The sequence below is a fragment of the Octopus bimaculoides genome, chromosome 1, assembly GCF_001194135.2.
Source record: "Octopus bimaculoides isolate UCB-OBI-ISO-001 chromosome 1, ASM119413v2, whole genome shotgun sequence".
In the NCBI taxonomy this organism is placed as follows: Eukaryota; Metazoa; Mollusca; class Cephalopoda; order Octopoda; family Octopodidae; genus Octopus; species Octopus bimaculoides.
Window position 1 is genome coordinate 26,448,422 of NC_068981.1, and position 909 is coordinate 26,449,330.

Here is a 909-nt window from a genome sequence, read left to right on the forward strand (position 1 = left end):
ATATATATATATATATATATATATATACATACTCGTCTGATCTTCCACGCGTGCGTATCATGATTTCGATTCCCAGACTGGCGGAGCGTCGTGTTCTTGAGGAAAACACTTCCCTTCACTTTGTTCACGTCCAATCAGCGACCCTAGGAAGAAGCACATTCCAGTCATAAGCATCCGATGTTATTTTCAGAAATTTACCACGACTAGAATTTTCAATGTGTCCTTCCATTTTTGGAGCAGTGAAGTTTAATTTGAAATAGATTCAGCTGTTATTTCTAGCACATGTTTGGATCGATTTTATTAGTCATCTTCAGCCACTGCGCCAGTATACTTTATTTTTTTTATAGGGTAGTATGGGATTTGAGGGACTTTGGAAGCTATTTCCTGTGACTATGCTGTGGCTCACTCTTGCTTCATGCTGTTGTTGCTGTTTTTGTTGACAGTATCAGTGTACTGTAACGGATGGTGCAGTGCTGAAAAGTAAATATTTTTAATAGAGTTAAGTGCAACATTTTCTTAGCAACTCTTTTGTAGCAAGGAAATACCGTTTGACAGCTGCTTATAATAATGTTTGATTTGGCTTATATTACATTTCAAGTCATTTTGACATTTCAAGTATTACCAACAGGACAATGGTGTATTGGCAGGACCAAGAGAATACGGGACAATATTTCCTCGCAATAAATGCTGTTTCTATATATATATATATATATATATAAATATATAGTTTTAGTATGTATGTGTGTATATATATATATATATATTTTAGGAGATTAATTTTTGAAAGTTGCATTTCCCTCGCTTTCGGTAAATATGTTGCTTATTTTTTGGTAGTTTCTGACTTATTTAGTCCCTCTAAGCGTGAGGCATTACTATATAGTTAATGCCCTTATATAAATTATATATATA

The 909-nt window shown here is 33.9% G+C and overlaps 1 protein-coding gene across 1 annotated transcript in view; it reads left to right on the forward strand.

Moving 5' to 3' along the window:
* Positions 1-909, forward strand: part of LOC106868280 (uncharacterized) — a 125,834-nt gene that overhangs the window by 19,082 nt on the left and 105,843 nt on the right. The window lies entirely within an intron of this gene.